We start from the raw sequence: 22,459 nt of genomic DNA on the forward strand, positions 1-22,459 counted from the left end.
ATATACTATTCAGGATTATCTCTAGAGACATTCACATAAATAAACAATAATGGATTAAATAGGTAACTAGTTACCCTGACTGATATTAACCATGACACATTATTAAATACTATCTAAAACTGAATTGCGGCCTGTAGGCGAAACACAAACATTGGGCGTGGCTCTGTCCCAGGGAGGTCGACACTTATACTCTATTATTTTGGTTGATAATGTCTGTAAATGATATACAGGTTGCAATTATTAACAGATTTGGATCCAATTCGGAATGATCCAGCATAGGGTTGTACCTATGTCCAGCCCCGAGGGGCAGAGCCACGCCCAATTTTTGTGTTTTTTATCTACAGACTGGAATTCTAAATGGATTATCTTGGCATATTTATTCCTTATACTGTAAGGATAGCAACTATTTATTTTGGTGCATGTCCCGACCCCCTGGGGCAGTGTCAGACCCACTTTCTTGTTAATATTTTATCTGAAAATTTGTCAAAACAAACCCAAAGTCTATCCTTCTTTGCCTCTTGTCACATTACAGCCATTTCATATTTCATTCTCTTCATTTTAAAAGTAGCACATCAATCAAAGCAGAAATGTGGACGTATAGTGCAGCGTTAACTATGCTCTCGTCAATTTTCCCTCTACTGCTGCAGTGAAACAAGAATATTCGTTATTATTAACATCGCATGTATTCACAGTTCAATCATCTAGCAATTTGTTTCCATAACTTAAGACCTATCCGTGGAACCGCAACTCTGTAATGTGTCATTCTCTGATAAAATTCTGGATCTTCTTGAATTACTTTCTGTATCCATTCCCACTCACTGAAGCACTCAATGTTCTAGTTCTATATATACATTTTTATACGCCCACATTTTCATGTGGACGTATATTGTCGTCGCCCCTGTCCGTCCGTCCACCATTGTTTGTAGACACTCTACAGGTCACAATTTTTATTCGATTTTGACGAAACTTAAAATGTAGGTCTATCACCCAAAGATCCCGGTTCCTTTTGATATTGCATATATCGGACCATAACTTCATGGATTATGACCCCTGATTGTACGAAAAATCCGGTTTTAGCTTGTGGGCACTCTAGAGGTCACAATTTTCATCTGATTTTGATGAAACTTGAAATGCATGTTTATAACTCAAAGATCTTGGTTCCTTTCGATATTTGCGCATAATATCTGATCGTAACTTCCTGAATTAAGGTCCCTGATTGTACGAAAACGATTTAAAAAAAACAACGTTCTAATATATCACCGTTAAACTGTAATGAAGCTTGTGCACGAATTTCGTGAAAATAGGACCAAAACTGCCGGACAAAATGGCCGCCCCTCGTACGCAAATAGTGTAAAAATATGGTATATCAAGGTTGTGGACACTCTAGAGGTCATAATTTTGATTCCATTTTAATGAAACTTGAAATATATGTTTATAACCCAAAGATCTTGGTTTCTTAACATATACGCGCATATCGGATCGTAACTTCCTGAAATTTGGCCCCTGATTGTACAAATAATCGCGTTTTTAGCTTGTCGACCCTCTAGAGGTCACAATTTTTAGCCGATTTTAAAGAAACGTGTGAATGTATCACCGTTACACCCTTCCTAATGATGGCTGAGTTTGAATTTCGTGATAATAGCACCAAAACTCCTGGACAAAATGGTCACCCCTCGTACGCAAATAGTGTAAATATAGGGTATATCAAGGTTATGGACCCTCTAGAGGACACAATTTTGATCCGATTTTGATGAGACTTGAAGAAGATGTTTATAACCCACAGATCTTGGTTCCTTTCGATATTCACGCCGCGCACGCGTATTGGATCGTAACTTCCTGAATTGTGGCCCTTGATTGTACCAAAAATCGCGTTTTTAGCTTGTGGTCACTCTAGAGGTAACAATTTTTATCCAATTTAAAAACACGTTTGAATATATCACCGTTACACCCTAAAGATGTTTGGGTTCGAATTTCGTGAAAATCGGACCATAACTGCTGGACAAAATGGCCACCCTCGTACGCAAATAGTGTAGATATATGGTATGTCAAGGATGTGGACCCTCTTGAGGACACAATTTTGATACGTGTTTATAACCCAAAGATCTTGGTTCCTTGATTGTACGATAAATCGTGTTTTTAGCTTGTGGTCCCTCTAGAGGTCACAATTTTCATCCGATTGAAAAACACTTTTGAATATATCACCGTCACACCCTAATGCCGACTGAGTTCAAATATCGTGAAAATGGGACCAAAACTGCCGGACAAAATGGCCGCCCCTCGTGAGCAAATAGTGTAAATATATGATATATCAAGGTTGTGGACCCTCTAGACGTCACAATTTACATCCGATTTTGATGAAACTTGAAATATATCTTTATAAACCAAAGATCTTGGTCCCTGTCGATGTTCGCGCATATCAGATTGTAACTTCCTGAATTATGGCCCTTGATTGTACGAAAAATCGCTTTTTGTTTAGCTTGCTCTCTATTCTTCTCTTGCAAAATGTGGGCGTATCTTGTAAAAGTTTGTGGATCTTGAAATTGAGCATGTGCTTTGTATCTTTTACCATTTGGATATACGGTTTCATCACATTCACACATTCTGATTTCTGCCTGTGTTGCTGGTTTTGAAAGTTCATACCTGTCACAACGTCCCTTTTTCAACAAGACCTACAGTCTGGCATCTAAGAACATTTCTTGTATTTCTACTAGAAGATTTTGGGTTGTCCTTGTGAACTGCGATTTTTATCCATGTCAAGGTAACTATGAAATGATTATTTCCATTTGCACATCTCCACACATGTGCTTCTGAATATAAATCCATTACCTTAACAGTGACCGCCCTAGACTCTTAAAACCTTTAGCCAAATTTTTAGCCAATTCAAAATTTTATTAGCCAATTCAGAAAGTTTTAGCCAAATATTTTATATCATTTTTATTCATATGTTTGTTAATTAAAAATGAAAATAAATGTGTGTGTGTGTTTGTTGTATTTTACGTCCGCTTCCACCGAGGTGATATCGCGGACAAAATAAATGTTTAATATGTACTTTTATTTTATGATCAGTAGTGGAATATCGCGTTTTATCAGTGAAATAAAAGTGTTATTCCACTGGCTAGTTGTTTTTACCTAAAATGATTGTAAAATCATAAAATAAATATAACATTTGTCGTTTTGTCGTGAATAACATATTTTATTTCATCTCTAAGCAAGAAAACGTTTATGTTTTCACTCATGCTACGCATTCGTGAAAATATAAGTTTTCTTGCTTCTCGATGAAATAAAATATGTTATTCACTCTAAAACGACAAATATCCTCTATATATAGTACACAAGAATATTATTTTATCTCCTTGTTCATGCAAAAGTTCACATTATTGAGAGAATGAATGCAGATAACAAAAAAATGTTTATAGGACGTACTTCACAGTCACATGATTTAATTTACTTCATCGTCATAACAGAAAAGACACGACGATTCTTTTTAAGACACCGCTGATTTGAAATTTATGTCCGGTCCATCCATTTTTATAAGCATGAGGTCATTGAGGGTTAGCTCGACGGTCTCGGTTAAAGGTCTAATTTTTGTCCACATGTTGATGAAGCCAACGAAGGACTTGCGTCCGAGATGACACGCTCACTCACGGAAGTAGATTCTGGACTAACAGTAGTCGTAGGAAGGAAAAAGGAATCTATCCTTATTTTGGGTTTACTAGTATTAGTTGTCATTAATGTGCGTTTTATTTATTTGCTGCGTAAGTAAAGAAAACTTGTAGTGAAGCGAATGTAAACAACGCAGTGCCACACAAAAGTTAGTTAGTGTTAGTTGTATTTTACGTCCGCTTCCACCGAGGTGATATCGCAGGGGCGTAACTGTGTTTTATAGTCTCCAGACTCGATCTTTCGGTCGTTTTAATGCGTAATATTGTAACATTGACTGATTTGCGACTTGTAAGATTGAGACTAGAGTAATTAATGTACTAAAAATAGACACTCCATCGAGTCGATCGAAAGAAGCGTTTAACGAGACGATTTCAAGTTTAATATTAGCTGATTTACGAAATAACACTCTCTAAAATTCATTCGCCAAATTTTTCGCCAGTATCATCACTTTATTCGCCAATAAAAATAATTGTCGCCATTGGCGAATGTCTAGGGCGGTCACTGCCTTAAACATACATTATGCATGTCTTTCTTTAGGCCTAAAATGTTATCTAAATTATTAATTAGACATTAATTAACTTAGAACGCTCATCGTTGATTAAATCAAAAAATGGATAATCGAGACTATGTTTTTTATCGTACCGACTTTAGTAATGATCGAGGCTAGGCCCAAAATTCAATCGCTAATTTCTCGGTTCAGGGTGAATCAATTTGACTGAAATTCGGCAAATTTCCTTTACATTATCTAGTTTTACAGGATCTTACCCGATATCTCCACCATGTATAACCACTAGGTTCTTCAATAACTAATACGTCTGGAATGGTTCTTCAATCTTTTACGACGTAATTACGGGAACTTATATCTTACAAATCAAAATAATTCAATACATACAATGTACACTTCCAGCACAATGAATGGCCGACGAAGCTGCTACTAGTACTACGTCTGGTGACCTAATGTACACTAGCATTTGTATATTCTAACTATAAATGGATAAGCTCAAGCGTTCACATCAAAACATAAACTATACAGGATTATCACCAGAGACATTAACATAAATAAACAATAATGGATTAAATACTTAACTAATTAGCTTCTACCCTGATTGATATTAACCATAACACATTATTAAATACTATCTAAAACTGACTGGTCCTGGTCATAGTACACACACCTGTCTTCAAGCAAAAGTTAAGTAAAGCAAAATCAGCTAAAATGTGTCAAACATAGGAAGCATCTGAAATTTTGCAGTCCTGTAGTTCCTCCATTGATTCTTTGAAATAAAAAAATTCACTACCAAAACCGGTTTGGATACGTTATACTTTGCAAATTGTCAGATACCGGTACCTAGGTCAACAATCCAAAGTGCATAACGTAAAGTTTAAAGTAGTTACTTCGGAGTTGTTCATTCTTCAGAATGTATCAATGAATTATTGTACTTTGCAATTTTAAAACATGACATTAGCATTTTGAAACGCTGTCTATCTTCAGATTCTGGCAACGTTAAATACTTCCATACTATTCTAATCCAACCAGTAATATTACAAGTCTAATTTTATTTGGAGCAATCTGCATTCAGACCAACATTTACACCCCTTGTAATTAAGGAACCGTTTAATATCGTTATGTGGTTGTTACCAAGTAACATCTTTTATGCTTGTATATCTGCATAATGCTCACAAATCTTTTACAAGTAAGTTAGTAACCTTCCCTTGCAATGCACCCTTGCAATACATCTACGAGAACTACCCTAGGACTTTCGCCCAAATGGGTGATCCTTCGAAGACAATGACAAAGTTAGCTGCGTATATAGACTACATTAGTGTTTTGAAACGTCTATATTGATAATTAAAGGTACCATATTACATGCAAACAAAATCGTTTCAAGAAATTTGTTGGGGTTTTAGTCGTTAAAGCTAACAATTTTCTATTCTCATGACTTTAATTTATTGTTTCTTTAATAACTAGCAGTATTTATTTATTGGAGTACGGCTTAAAATGTGAAGGGGAGTAGGCAGTGATAGATCAGGATAGAAAGTATGAAGGAAGATTCTTGTATGTGTATATGATTGACCTCCCACCTGTGTTGTTTTTATAGTAGGCTGAGCTAGATTATATTGATATTATAGCTTACTGTGAGTTAAATGTACCCTGTTGTGTTTACTTATTGACTAAACGCCGACAAATGACGAAGTGTCTGAAGATAAACATTGTTGATTAGACATAAATTCAATCGGAAAGTAGAGTTGGAAATAAGTGGTTTATGATCTGAAACTAGTCGCACATAGGTTAATCTATGGATAGTCAATTTCTAAAATTCTAATGAAAATAAATGCTGTATAGTTATAACATTAGATTGCTATTATGGTATGGTTGTTTTAAACCCGCTGTCGTAAATGGAACCAATTCATTGGTGAGATAAAATAAGATTATCAGAGAAGCATGGATTTGGGTGCAATTTCAAAATGTGTCAACTCACAGCTATATCTAACTAACGAACTAAATTCCGACTGTAATCTTTTTTAACCGTCATTACGGTAAATGCCAAACAGGGTTTGTAGCTTATATTGATAATTTCAGGAGGAGCAATGCTTTAGTTGCAGCCAAGTTTAGCTTACTGATTAATTAAACGCCCCAAAACAGATAGGCAAAACTTAAAACGTCGTCTTCTTCTTCATTATCCCGGTTAACGCAGATAAGTAGGACGTTAAATCTCATTGCATTCTACACAGTGTATTTCATCGTGTCTCATTGTTTGACTATAGTCAACGTCAAACTCTTGGAAACCAACGAATAGTCCGAATGATATAAAGCGCGTCAAATATTTGTTTGATTTTAATAGGTTTATTAGTATGGTTGTTAATAACGTCTCCTGTAAAGCATGTAGAGCGTTTTATAATCACCCCAAATCTGTCTACTACTTCATGTTTATAGGTAAGATAATTCAATTAAATTATTTTTATCTTCTTTCATTTTCAGATTTATTTTATCGATTGGGTTTTTTTTATTCAACTGACCGCATAAACGCACCTGCTCATTTTGTTTCATCTTGACATTCGGGATAAAAAAAAATTTCCTGGTGCATTTTTTGTATGTACTTGTAAAAGGATTTGCCATATCGGTTGTCTGTGATATTCTGTATTTTTGTGAGATAGTTACACTGGCTATAGGACAGTATTGCGGGTAATTTTATCCTTAAGATTTTATACTTTATAGTTCTACACGTACGTTATGGACTTAATCTAACTTTTAAAAGACAATTGTTACGAATGACCTACACTACATTCTTTATCAATTTCCATCTTCATTAGCCCGGTTGGTGCAGAAAAGTAGGACGTTAGACTCATTACATTTCTGTCAGGGCATTTGTTTTATTATAATAAATAGTGGGGCAGATAATGTCATGTGAAAATTACACGCTTTTAGTTCTATTCGAGAGATGTAACGTGGCACACCACAATCTCAAAATTTTCTCTGGCCTCCTTATGCCCCAGTGCTTCGGACGCCTTTTTTCAGAAAAATGCCCTGATTTCTGTTCCCATTGAGTCTTTGCGGTCCCGTTCAATTGGCAAGATGAAACGTCAAGGCACGCCAGTTCAGCTCTATAAAAACTTCTTAAAGATACCGTTAGACCTTACTATAATGTAAACCTAAACAACACAAACTGAAAAGAATGGTCTATTTTTTATGTGACTGACATTAAATTATTTTATCTTTAAATTTGAAAACACAGAGGAGAAAAATCAAAAATTATTTTCTTTGTGAGGGTCAGGGAGGGTGTATTTTATTACTTCTTCATATCGAAATTTGCCATGGGATTTGGTGTCAATAATATGAAGGCGACCAGCGTGGCTCTAAGCCCACACTCTATACTCCTATAAATTAAATATTCTAAATCTTCGTGAAGTATTTGTGAAAAGTGTAAACTTAATATAATGTAAATAAAACTGAATACCATTATACTATTGTAAACTGTATTATAATCTAAAATCTAAATATTTTATGTACTATTTACATAATATATTTAATTACAATTATTTATATTGTAATATAAACTCGTGATATGGTAATTGTTAAGGATTTTGCCTCGAAAGGAGACGGGACTATATAAGTTATTAATCCCAAGGTTTAACCCCCTCTGCTATTTTGAATAACATAATATAATTCTTACCAATATATAATTTTTGCCTAAAACTATTTTCATAAAATGTTCTACTGGTAAGAAAACAGGATAATATCCTTACAAAAATCATTATAAATCAAATTTACCGTTATCAAATGATTCCTTCCGAAATACTCAACAGTAATTCTCAGCCATGCACAGTTAGCAAAAAAGAGCACCCTCTCTAAACAAACGACACTTCCAAGAATTTGGATCCCCCAGAATTTTTAGAAATGAAAGAAATGTGCTGTTCTGCCCTAATGTTCTAATAAAGACAGACATACGCCATAATGTGCTATGAGGGAAATTTGGCCCGGGCTGCGCCGGTATGGCCTACTCTTATTTCGAATTCCAACTGTCAAGGGACCTTGGTTTTTCGTCCCATCTGAACGACTATACGTTTTCCCTTAGGCCCTCCGCCCTACACCACTGACAAGAGGGAACCACGCCGGAAAATCCCCATGAACTTTCAGGTTAGCGAGTCAACGTCCTAGCCACTGAGCCACCGTGGCTCCCAGAATTTTTAGAAATACACGCGTAGCCTAATTAAAGCCGTATCAACCCTTGTTCCACAGATAGCCCCTGCTGTCGTGTATGAATTTAAAGCCTCATCCGAGAAGACATGCTACATAATTATTCTAAAACATAACAAATTTAATTGTTGATGAGTTCGATTTCTCTGATATGATTGGTAAGCTTCTCCATATAAAGAAAAGCACCATAGTCATTAATTGATATCTTTGGGGAAAAAAAGACCACAAAAAACAGGTAACAGATTTATTTAAAGAACCCCAGGTAACAGATTAACAGATTTATTTAAAGAACAACCTAATAAAACAAACATTTTTCATCCAGCATTTTGAATTTTTAAAAAAAAATGAAAATCTAGATTATGCATATAGATATAGAAGATAGGACCGATAGATGTCAAGAATCTATCAAACTATAACCGACGTCATAAAATTTGGTTAAAAGCAACATAGCGTGTAGGTGGCACATGGAAGCCGATAAGTATAATAGTGTTCTATTTCGGCCACTTCTCGCGTCTCGCGCCGCCTTTTTCAAAGTTCTATAGAGAAAAAAATGCAACGTCGGCTTTTTTAACACGAGGGGGATCACATGTTCGATCCCTGCATTGGCCGAGAAAGTTCATCCAGATTTTCCGGCGTGGTTCTCCCTTGTCAGTGATGCAGGACGGAGGGGCTGACAAGGAAAGCTGTCTAGTCGTTCGGATTGGACGAAAACCGAGGTCCCGTGTACACATTGGCGTGAACGTAAAAGATCCCTTGGCAGTTGGAATTCGATATAAGAGTAGGCCGTAGCGCCGCTGCCCGGGCAAAATTTCCCTCATAGCACACTGTATGGCGTATGCCCGTCTTCATTAGCCCAGGTTAGGAGCAGAATAGTAGGACGTTAAATTCCATTTCATTTCATTTTTAACACGACGTCGCAAAGGCGACGCGACGCCGTTTCTAAACAGATATTGTTCACATTTCTGGTGATAAAATGCGCATGTACCAGGAGAATTCATTTGCAGTTTATTTGCCGTTTGGTATTTTATCTTCAATACATTGATTTATGCTGGACACAAGGAACTGCCATTAATATCCTTTATATAACAAGACATTTCTATAACATCCAGATAATATGTTATCTCTATTCTAAACTTAAAATTTTAAACGCTACTGTGAAAGAGTGCTCTCTGCAGATACAGTAATACACTACAGTATATAGTTAAACAAACGATGAAAGGGTACTGATAACGATGTGGGTGTGGTTTCCGTTATTTACATCAGCTGTTTTATAGGTTCCCAAGACAGAATTAATACGAGAATATTTTTTATTGTGGATATCCTACGACGAATATATTAGCAACCCTAAAGATCGATGTTGATTAGGTTCACTTCTGCACTAGTTAACTTCGTCACACAGTTTATAATCATTGAATGAGATATGGGAACGAAAGGCAGCTACTAGCAGGGCCCTCACAAGCCTATGTGGCGTCCCAGAGCAAACGTTTCAGTGACGTATCCCCCCCCCTCCTCCCGCCATTGCACACTGTAACTGCTTTGTTCAGTGTCTTCGTTCAGTTGAATTTTGATGAACAAATAAATTTTAAAATATCATCTTTTATACCTTTAACACCTTGTCTAAATAACTATTTATTAAATTTATTAAATTGTTTATATTTATTTCCCTTTGAACTCTCCGTTTGATCGAAAAACCCTATAATATGTCTTGGAAAAATCATAATTCTACCCCTCTATTTGTTGAAACATGACCTGGTTTACACTGGAGAAGCGAAGGCCGGTGATTTGTTATCTCAGGCTCCAAGGTTAGCACTTAGATAATTTGTCCCCCCCCTCCCAAAAAGGCTCGCCCCCGGGCGTATGCCCCACTCATGTTCATACTATCAGTAATACAACACTTGAGAACCTATAAAACAACTAATGTAAATAACGGAAATCATACCCACAAGTTCTCAGTACCCTGTCATCATGTCTTTATCTATATTAATAACAGGCCAATTGCCTACACATGAACATAAACAGTTCATATGGGCGGCTTATCTGACGGCCCCATTTCACTCGCAAAGAGATACACGGTCAAAAGTGAAAATTTCTCCACCATGAGCAATGAGTAATTGCTCCACCAATCCTCGGGCATTCAGCAATTCGTTGTGGCATGCCCCTAATCAACCGTCCAATCGCGATTTGGGGCAATCTGACCCACTCCTCTAGGAGTGCCACGGCCAATTCTTGCAGTGTTGTCGGTTGAAGTTGACGTTGTCGTCTACGAACACCTCTCCCGATCAAATTAAACGTAACACACTAAAGCAAAGATACGCTAAACAGTAAATCTTATGCAAGAACCGATAAGAAAGCAAACATGGGTAGATAAACCAGTACGCGGCAGTTTTCATCAACTCTTACTTGAAGTGTCAAATTTGACAATGAACCCCTCCCACGTGTATGGCGCTATTGCGGGTCGCTTATGCAGCTCAGTGGTTCTGTTGGGCGATAAGTTCTTCATCTGTGAACATACTCATGACTATTTATCATATCGCAACCTGCATAGGTATTTGCATTTCAATGTCCCCTACTTTTTTTAAAAGAGTATATAACACATAATCTGGGTATTATAGAAATGTATTGTTATATAAAGGATATTAATAGCAGTTCCTTGTGTCCAATATAAATTACTGTATTGAAGATAAAATACCAAACGGCAAAAAAACTGCAAATGAATTCTCCTGGTACATGCGCATTTCATCACCAAAACTGTAAGGGCGACGTCGTGTTAAAAAGCCGACGTCACTTTTTTTCTCTCTATAGCTTAACATTGAAAAAGGCGACGCGGGAAGTGGCCGAAATAGAACACTGTAGATAAGTACCCCATTTCCGTCTTCATGTTGCGGCACTTAAATTTCTCCTTCGCACTTAGTTAACGCGGAGTCAAGAAGGATACTTATCGGCTTCCATATATTTATTTATATAGTGTAATGTCTAATGAGCTCCCAAGTACCACTTTGTACGAACACAGGAGACGACGTGCGACTCCAATGATTGTTTTGGAGAAATAATTCCTGCTAAACGAGGTAACATAATTTCTATGTGTCCCTTGAACGAAGAGGAGGGATATACCCACGGGTTCCGTTAATAAAAATAGTTTGGAAGGACATTGAAAAAACCTTTTTGTGCACAGCCAAATTTCACGTTATGGGCTCGACGCACTTAAACAAATGAAATGAAGTCTGCAAAAATGTCCAATAAAATAAAAAAGCAAAGATTTAGTGTGAGAATTATTGACAGATACCACTTGACACGTAACGTTTAGAATTGGTAGACAATAGAAATGAAATAAACCGGGCTTAAGAAGGCAGCCATACGCCAAAAGTATGCTATATATGAAAGAATTTACCCGGACAGCGTTTCCGCCTACACCCCAACGAATTCCAACTGCCAATGTGTAAGATGGACTTCGGGTTTTCGTCCCCTTCGATCGACAACGTGAAACGAGACAGAATTTCCCGAAGAACGGGATTGGATTTTTATTACCATATATCAAGCATTAATTTGGTGACCCTCATTCAACTATTTAGGTTTTCAAAATGACACGATTTCCTCTTGTGACACTAAACTCTACTGCTAACGAATGTTAAATGGTCTGTAACTCTTGTGGGTCTGACCACATTATAAGGGTAACTATCTTGGGTATCGTGAATTTTCTGAAAACTAGACTTACCACATTTACTTCACATTTTCAACAAGTTGTTTTTCACAGTGTTTCATTGTATGCATTAGTGAAAGATAAGGTAGGAAGGGTTTTATATTGTACTACATAACTTTCCTTTTAAAATCATATAAATACAAGATTTTATTGGTTTATTATATCATCATAAAATTTATAGAACATTTATAATAACGTTATCTACACTTGAAGTGATTTTAAACAAAACTATTTACAAGATAACTTCGAACTTGTAATGCTTGTTTAATCCTTTAAAAACACCATTAACACAATAAACTGGCCTCGTTGCTGTAAATTAACTAGGTTTTTACGTATCGACTGGTACAATAACAATTTAAAAGACTTTATAGTTAAGTTTAATATCAACTGTGTCACGTAAAATTTTAATCACAATAAGGATCCAATTCCCCTCATCCTTTCGTTTGATAAAGCTACACCCAACACTGCTGTATTAATCCATACATACGTTTGATGTCTTACTATGTACTCTCTAATCCAATAATCTATCGGAGCTGACTATGAAAGTGTGCCAATCCTTCGGATGGGACCAAAAACTGATTAAAAACTACAATTAAAGCATAGTACACTTTCCACAGAGTCTATAAATTGAAGCAGCCTAATCCCTACCCCTCCCTTCCCCAACTCTCCCCTACCCTTTGCTTCCCCTCCCCATCCCCTCCCCAATTTCACCGAATTCCACATTGTTAAGTTTACAACTGCATCTTGAAATATCTAGCAGTGTTTAGTGGTTTTATTATTTATTGTCATATAAAAACCTTATCTATATATCTATATATATATATAAAACTGTTATCATAATATAATAATATATAACCTAGGATCTTCATATACACACCTTAATCTACAGCTCTATCTACTTACATTACTGGTAGGTAAAAATTATAAATTCTAATATATTTTTATTAGTTGTATCTGCTTAGATAGAAATAATTCCATTATCGATAGTGAAAATAAATCCATGTATATATTTTATATATATATATATATATATATATATATATATATATATATATATATATATATATATATATCAAGAACAATATATTTTGCAATATATTGGGTGGTATTGTGAAAGTTGTATCTATAAAGAATTAACGGTCCAAAAATGGTTCAATTTCTTTCAGTATTTACAAAGATATGATCAAATGAAAATTTGTCAACATTCTGCGTCCTCTTAATTGTAGACGATCTAAACGGGGAATCGCCAAAGTAAACCAGCATCTGCCGTCTTTCCGAAAATCTGTGATGTGCATTCATTTACAGCGACTGAATCCAGATAAATTATCTATACTGTTTATTCTTTGATATTAAAAAAATAAATAATCAATTTTAGACTGGATTGGTATAATATTAAATAATCAATTTTAGACTGGATTGGTATAATATTAAATAATCAATTTTAGATTGGATTGGTATAATATTTGATATTTTCTGGAAATACAAATGACAATCAGACGAAAGGGGGAGTTGTTCACTATCTTATAGCGTCTAAAGTGTCTAGTCGTTTCAAATTTTGTGTGAAGCATTCTGTTTCTGAGTTATTTGATCCCAACCTCCCGACTCCTGTTCCGTAAACCTTGGTGCTTTTAACGGATGTTGGTCAAAGTTGTTGTGAAGCCCTGTGGTCGTGAGAGGACGACCACTATTGATATTCAGCGTCCGTAGATCTTCCTCTCCGGTGTTGACTCTTTTCCAGAAACGTGTCAACGCGATAGAGGCCACAAGCTTTTAAAGGCTCAATACCACTCTTGTTGTAACTGAATAATATATCCCAATCTTTATTCTGGTGAACAAATTGTACTATTTTACAATATTCCAATTAATTGGTGATACAAATTTCATCTTAACACACCTAATTTAAAAAATTGGAAAAATTCAACTAAATGATTTGAAAAGCCTGACGTAAAGCTTTTCAAATGTGACTTGGATTTAAAAAAAAATATTTTTGAACCCTCTGGACAAGTAAAATATGGTTTAATGGATAATTTACACAACAGGTAAGACACTAACACATCTAGTACTTAGAATAAGGCTATTTTTTATTTTCTGGAGCTGTCAAGCCAGCAAGAGTGTTTTTGTCCCTTTAAGGATGTTGGCCAAATTTGTTTTGAAGCATTGAATAAATTATGAGGGGACAAACTATCGTTATTCAGCGTTCCGCGGCATTCCGTTCCGATGTTACTCCCCTTTTCAGAAAACATAATGTCAACTCGTTTATATAGATTGTGAAAAGAAACAGAGCCTTGAGGGACTCCAAATTTTGACAATGTTCATTGGCTACACATTTAATTTGTAGGCAACAACACTTTTTATTATTGGTCTGTCAGGCGCATTCATTTCACTCTCCGTAACAATTATTTAGTCAGAAGAAGGATATGCAGTAATTACCCTACTTCAGACTGATTGATGCATGTGGGTGCACCCATGCACGACAGTCACTGTGAAATCTAAATTCACTAACGCTCCCTTTCTTGCACATTCGATTTGTAAATTATAAAACTATAAATAATCTGACCTACCGACAGCTTACTGTTTGATATAGATCAGTAAAAAAATATCAATCTTTTGTGTGTAGATTAGAGTACCTTAGATAACGGTGTTTATTTACTATGACAGTTAACGGTATTTCATTAAAACAAAAGAAACGTTGGTTCACAAACTGCTTGATTAGTAATTAATGTATCAAATATTTTAGAAAATAGAGAAATGTGTTCAATTACAGTCGTAGTTACTAGGCAGATGGGGTACGGTCCAGATATTATTGGGCTGTAGATGTTTTGACCAAATGTATAGCTATATTGACAGAATAATCTCTGTTAATCTCTCGTAATACCAAAAAAGACATGACACAATTTTAAAAAGTATTATGTTTCGAATGTTATTTAAAGTAGCTAAGTCTCTAACTCAATATCATCTAAAATCTTGGACATTGAAAACACGATTTATTTGTCAATTTAAATCAACATGGATGTAGTGATCATACCGGGAAAAGATGGGCTTATAATATCCAATAATTAAGACAAAATAAACATTTTACCATGATCTGGAGAGCATGCACAATAAATACTAACGATGTTGACTGGAATAACCAGACGCTGGAGATTGATTTAAAATTAGAGTAAAAACGGAAACAGTTGAATGTAAATCAGTTTATATACATTCACATTACATTATTATATGCGTTGCGACCCATATATTTGTGTTAATTTCTAGGTACTTTAACATATATAAATGTTCATAGAATATTCGCTACATTTAACCAATCCATCATGACCTCAAACGGCAACTTTACCAGATAAAATGCACAAAAGACAAATGTATGGCATATAATTTCAAAGAACAGTTTTCATTGCCCGAGTCAGTATTATCCAGGTGTAAATGTACTTTAGATAAAACGAAATAATTATGACATGGTATCTATTATATTTTTCAGGATAAAATTCAGGTACGTTCACAAGAAGATCACATTTAAAGTTGCCTGGTTCTTAAGTTGAAAACCTGAACATAAAAGCCGGATGGAGTAGTCTGATATGGGCATTATTGATTCAACGCTATTTGATACCACTGATTAGCTGGTGTTTTAGAAGTCTGGATAAATTGGGAGTGGCCTGGATAGCCTTATTTGAGTAGCACCAAAAAAACTCATATAAAGAACAACGGTAGTTAGTGCACGAAATATTCGGAAGCAGCTGTGAATTCAAAAGTTTAAAATGAACAAAATGTCTTCGTTAAATACATCTCGGAATAATTTTTTATTACCACCCGACAAGAACAAAAGTTCTCGATTAAACGACAGTAAATCGGATAGGCGTAGTGATACAAGTAGTAAAACAGCTAGTTCTATGATGTCATGGAGAGGACGTTACAGATATCGTGGTCGGTTGCGGATGTCAAAAAACTGTCATAGCACAATACCGGAAGTTGTGTATCAAAATACATATAAATTAAAACCCGATGAAGTCGACAGATTTTCAACTGCTAAAGTCGAGCAGATTATTTACAGTGTGTTGGAATCTTCACTTAAAGATAAAGAATACGACGCAAAAAAGTGTCCTTCTCTTGGAACCAAAATGGCGGATCAAATAAAAGAACGCGTTAAAGCTTCCGGTTTGTCGCGTTATAAACTGGTCGCTTACGTTACCATTGTACAGAATATGGGTGAAGGTTGTCAACAGGCTAGTCGTTGTCTATGGGACCAGGAAGTAGATAATTTCGCTACTGCCACCTTTGAATGCAAATCGTTTTACGCCGTCGGCTCCCTTTATGCCATGTATTATGAATAGATTATTTAGAAATTATGAACATTACTTTCCCTCTGATCTTTGTTGACAAGTCATTGATCGTTCTTCCGAGAAGGAGGAGTTCATGGGCTATTGAAATTTAAAAGCTAAATGACTTTCTAGTTAAAATTCCAAAGCCGAATTTGTGAACAGTATCCCAATCCCAGTATCTGTTTTTAAATGTCACAATGATTTTTTTTTGACAAACATCTAGGGAGAATACCACGTTTCCATTGTTTTATCTTATCTAAAAAAGATAGTCTTTGGGTTTTGCTGACTTTAGTGCTCGAATATTCTCTGTTATTAAAGCGGTGTTGAATAAAGTTATAGTAGGATATAGCTCTATGTTGTTTTAAACATGAAAATATTTATCAAGTATTCAAAATGAGTCAGAAAGAATGTTATGGAACTAAACCCTCAACTGCACATATAATCAGCAGCTGGAGTTTTGCCAGGACAGTTGGCGTTTCTGCCTATTCGACGAAGGGTAGGCGAAAACGCCGCTGTCCGGGCATACTTTCCGTTGTGGTTATACACTGCTTGGTGTGTTTCAGTCTTCATTATCTCAGTTGGTGCAGAACAACAGTCTGTTAAAGCTATTTCATTTCATTCCATTACTGCTAATAAGTCACGAATGCTTGTAGTTTACAATGTTTATTTGAACAGTGGGGTTTTTTTTATAATGCTGTTTTCCTATAGTTTGTAGCGGATGTCTATGAGAGAGAGAGAGAGAGAGAGAGAGAGATGTTTAACGTCAACTCGACACAAACTAGGTCATTTCTGGACTAACACATGGCTCAATTTTATTTCAATAATTCGGTAGTGCGTAGGGGTCTTTAGCAGTGGGAGGAAACCGGAGGACCTGGAGAAAACCCACGAGGTTGGACAGGCAACCCTACCCCTTTTCACGTACAACCGGGGAATCGAAACCACGCCAGTTGACTCAAAGACAGACCTGAGCGCACATGCTACCCCCCCCCCCCCCCCCCACACACACACACACGGATGTCTATGATTGAGACTCAAAACACTACAACTTTAGCAATAGAGACCATATATCTCATTCAACTGGCCTAGCTATATATAGCATCTATAATCTGAGAAAGCGTTGAATTTAAAACTATTTTTGTGTGTTGGGGAATACGATCAAACGTCCGTTTTTTCTCACTTCATGAAGGGTGGTCCGACAAAAAACGACTCCGTTTGTTGTTCCAAAATCAACGTAGTTATCGTTCCTTTAAAATGTCAGTCTTAGATCTTGTACCGTTAAAATATCTATAGTCATTTATCAACTACGTCTGGTATGTTGTTAGGGCAACAGGAACGCGGGAAATGGAATAACAGACGTTCTTGTAGCACGTGGGGAATGGAATAACAAAGCGAGGTTTCTTTATCTTGTACATAAAATAAATGAGAGTATAAAGTGATGTATTGTCGATGAAAGTATGGGACATATTTTATTTCTAGATTGTTATCCAAGATGATTTTTAACAAGATAAATAAATATATATATAACTTACTATCTAAGGAAAACGTTAAGTGCTACTTTAGAATTAAAATAAAGCAAATGAAAAACAATTTTTGTACGATAAAGCATGATCTAGTCGCCCCACACTACCCCTGCTATGCTTTGCGCATTGACATTTTTCTTGTACTGATTTGTTATTACCGAGCTCTCAAGATCGTAATTTTCTACTAGAGGCGGAGAGGTATTTGTGCATGCGGTGGGTGGTGGGGGTGGTGGTGGTGATGGGTGGTGAAGCTATGCATAATTTCGTTGTTAGAAACTGAAGGAGAACTACTTGAGCTTCTTTTGGTAAATTTTTACTAAATATTTAGTTACTGTTCTGTTCACTTCACCACCCTAACCTGCAATGAAACCGCCTCTGTCTGTTACGAACTAGATTATTTATCTGCATGCACGTTTCCTTAATATATTCATATATATATATACATATGTGCATACCATCTGAACACGTTCATTAAGGACAGGCAGCTAGCTTATGATTTCATGTATTTCTCGCTATAACACCTGGTCACTATATGCAACACATCCTTTCCCGCGTTTTATTCTATTTTGTCAGCTGCTATAGAAATAGCTGCAACCAAAATCAGGAACAGCGTTGGTGGTCTGGATGTATTAAAGTCAATTGATGACAATCCTAGACAATATGAGAATTCTAGATTGGGGAATAATGTAGATTATCATTCAATTTAAATAATCATATATGTATCCATGCCAAAAAGGAATGACCTCGGACCATTAGAATGTACCCTTACCATCAGGTGTAACTTCCATCCCATTACCAGTCATCCCATCTCATTACAAGGAGAGAGAGAGAGAGAGAGAAATGGGGTTTAACGTCCACTCGACACAAACTAGGTCATTTCGGGGCTAACATATGGTAATTTTATTTTAATAATTTGCTTGCCCGTAGGGGTCTTTAGCAGTGGGAGGAAACCGGAGAACCCGGAGAAAACCCACGAGGTCGGACAGGCGACCCTACTCCTTGTCACGTACAATGGGGATTCGAAACCACCCCAGTTGACTCAATGACAGGCCTTATGATACAGCGCGCGCTTGCTAACCATTCGACCATCCAACCCCCCTCATAACAAGGAGCTTTCCCACTCTCGTAAAGAGCTATCTGCATAGTCGCTTGAGTAGAACGTTTTACTTACATGATTCGATGTTTCTAGTACGTTCAGGTGATTCTGTAAAAGATACCAAGCAGTTGGAATGTTATTTAGCATTACTTTACATTTCAAAAAGTGGTGTAAAATAAATATTATCTTTGTGTTTAACATGATTGAAATGTTACAGATTACTTAATTACAAAGAATCATGTCTCCAATGTGCTTGGAATTCTCAAGCTAGTGAGTTAAATGGATTCAAAGAGAAACAAGAAAACTCGGGTCATATCTATTACGTGCATTAATTACATCATCGATCGCTGAAAATGCCAATTCTATACCATCACAACGATTCACAGGCCCAATCGTATAAAATTTAATCACATCATGTTTTTTTGGCGAGGATTTAAACCGATATCTCAATTTTCATAACTTTAATTTCTCTAGAGTAGCCTATCACTATTTCTGGAACGAAAAATAAATCCAGGAAATAAATAAAACGACAAAACAGTTATTTCCAGGCTACAAGAAACTTCTCCAGAAATATTTCAATCGCCATCGACACGAATAATTCCCTTTTTTATCCATCATGTTTTAACCAGATTTCCACATCTGAAAGTTACAAGTTTGACAACAAACGAATAGTTCTGACCTTTGTCTCTAAATACGGCTTCTTTCAACCCTTCGTTCAAACTATGTCAAACGCTTGGGGATGACAACGAAATTTCATGAGGTGAATTTTTCGCAAGATTGTTGTAACATAGCCGGGCCAGGAATTAGATTTTTTTCGTGCTTCGGCGGTTCATACTATTTGTAAAAATGTCAGAAATATATCGAGTACACAGTGAACAGATAACTGAAATAACAACGGAGATGTTTTCGTGTTGGTTATTTTTCGCTTCAAAGAGAAAGAAAAAGGCAAGCCAGTCCAGAAGAAAGGTTCATCTTCGTTCGCTTAGTAGATCTCAAGTTTTGACCTAGTTTACGTCGACATTACAATATGAGAGTTTATCGCAAGCCACCTTAAATTTCAAGTATGGAATAAGTAAATGTTTTCTTACATTTTTGTTTAATATTTTAGATTTTGTGTGGTATGTGTTTTGGATTCTTTGTATCAGTTTTGTTTGAAATGGCATTAACATAAAATGGTATAATACTTCAGTATGTTTTGAATCACAAACCTATGGTGTTCTAGTCCAGCCACTTCCCGCGCCGCGCGTCGCCTTTATCCATTTAGAAAAAACGATGCGCGATGAGCCACGTGACGCTTTTTGAAGATCGAAGACATTTTAAAAAGTCCACGTCCATTTTGTTTCTCCATAGCTTACTTTTGAAAAAAAAACTGACGCACAATATGAGAGAGATAGTAGGTGTGTGTGTGTTGGGTGGGGGGGGGGGGGGGGGTATAGTCCACTCGTCGATACAAACTAGATTATTTCGGGACTAACATCACAAGTTTCTTGGTTAATTTGAATTGTTCATTATTGTTGTTTAATTGTTATTAAACTATGTTATTAAACTAATTGTTAATAAACTAATGAAACTATGTTATTAAACTAATTGTTATTGAACTAATTGTTATTGAACTAATTGTTATTAAACTAATTGTTTGTTATTGCTATTAAACTTGTTATTAAACTAATAACTAATTGTTTGTTATTGTTATTAAACTCATCATTTATTATGACACAAATAAGGGCATTTCAGAACTATCATATGGCAGAATTTATTTCAATATTTCGCTTGCGCGTAGGAGTCTTCAGCAGTGAGAGAAACCTGCTTACATAACTTCGTTTCCTCATATGTCCGAGTTACGTAAATTTGTGCGTTACCCTAATACTATATTTAAATTTTAATGGCTTCTGCGTTTCCCTAATTTAATCTGCCAAGCCGTAGCAGAAGGGGACGTATTTTTACCAGCATGTTGTGTCGCGCATACTGACTCTAGCGAGGCAAGCAAGGTCTTATTTTCTCACTAAAATGTTCCTTTACATTGTACAGGCGTTCACAGGGACTGACACGCGACCGTTTAGCAGCAAAAAGTTGCCCAGTAAAATTGACTGGGGTTCGAGAGTTTTTCGACAAGGATTCAAAAGGACGGTTCCTGAACGTACAGGGCAAGTGTACTGAGACCTACGTTCAGAGCTGAACTACATACAACCCTGTTTTTAGAAACTAAATAAAAACATATAATTTAGTGGTGGCTACAAGAATGATCCGTTATTGTAAAAGTTAAAAATTCAAATATAAATTCCTAACTTTAGAAAATAAATCAGTTATGTTTATGGGGCCACCACGCCCTCCACGTATGCAATTAAATGCAAATTTTCTTTTTATAGACAGGTGCTAGAAATAAAAGTAGCTGAATGACAAATGACGGAATATTCACCAGATCTCTGTGAATTAGAATGGTCTTTTTTCAGGGAGTTTTTGGTGGTCTAGGGAAATAAATTAAAATATGATTTCCATTCGCTTCAAACGGCGTTAAATAATTTATCGATCCGTGGCAGAGATCAACAAACAGAAAACGATCAATGTGTTTCAATATAAACCCAGAGGAACTAATTATTAAGTAACTGGGTTTTTTTTTCAAACAAAACTAAAAACTAATGAAAGAAAATAAACAAGTATGTAAAACAATTTGAAAGAAATTGTTTAAAGAGTTAGCGAGTTTTCTTCTCTTTACTTCAAAGCTTTCTGACGTTTTATTCTCCCGAGACGCTATCTGGTGGCAATTAACAACATGTCGTCTGCTATTTAACAATTTCCCCAAACTAAAAAATCCAATTTGTTACTCGCGTTCCTCTGATTCCTTGAAATTACTCGGATATTTTCACAACCGTAAATCAAAAGCTGGGTTGAACTTAGCTGTACTTGTGTCTAAGTAATGGAATGACTTTACCGCCAAAAATGGCAAACGGGTAACCAGGCTAAAACGTTGATTTTCCAGCGTACATTAGCGTTTATTCACTTCAACATGGAGAAAAAAAATTGTAGTGTCTATTAGTCAAAGATACATTATGGGAGATTAGATAAAAAGCTGGCAGTTCTCACTATAATAGTTTAAAACTAGATATTGTAAAGGGAATTTGCTGAAAATTGCAGTCTAAACCGAGAATTTAGCGATTGAATTTTAGGCATTATCCATTTTTTGATTTAATCATCAATGAGCTTTCAGCAGCAGATCGGATTCCAATCCAGTAAATGTCGCAGGCTAGTGATGATATCGAGAGTTGATTAAGATAGCATTTCAGGCCTAAAGAAAGACCTGTAATAGGCAGATTTAGCTCTTGCGTAATGTATGTTTAGCAAGCTACGGCCTTCTCTACTACGTACATGATACCTCGGTTTTTTTTTTGTTCCATCCGAACGACTAGACACTGTTCTTCAACAAGCCGCCTGTCCTGCACCACTAATCTGGGGTGCTAATGTCGTGGGCCATGTTTT

Source organism: Patella vulgata, chromosome 5 (assembly GCF_932274485.2).
Source record: "Patella vulgata chromosome 5, xgPatVulg1.2, whole genome shotgun sequence".
Lineage (NCBI taxonomy): Eukaryota > Metazoa > Mollusca > Gastropoda > Patellidae > Patella > Patella vulgata.